The sequence below is a fragment of the Myotis davidii genome, unplaced genomic scaffold (assembly GCF_000327345.1).
Source record: "Myotis davidii unplaced genomic scaffold, ASM32734v1 scaffold235, whole genome shotgun sequence".
Lineage (NCBI taxonomy): Eukaryota > Metazoa > Chordata > Mammalia > Chiroptera > Vespertilionidae > Myotis > Myotis davidii.
In genome coordinates, this window is record NW_006287462.1 from 3,077,282 (window position 1) to 3,077,527 (window position 246).

The following is a 246-nucleotide window of genomic DNA, read 5'->3' on the forward strand; positions in this document are numbered from 1 at the left end:
CCTTCCCTTCTCGCCCGCCTCCGGCCGCCCCCCTTGGGGGGCTCGTCCGGTTTCCTATTTTTCATGGGGTGCTCCGGGAGCGGGTTGGGGGTGCAGGCGCCAATGGGCTCGGGAAAGTGCAACAGCTCCTCGCAGCCAGCCAGGGGTGGGGGCGGAGAGGGAGACGAGGGGGAGAAAGTCCCCGGCTTGAGCGGTACAAAGTGTGGGATCGGGGGGAGCCACCCTGAGGATCTGGGGGGGCGGGGG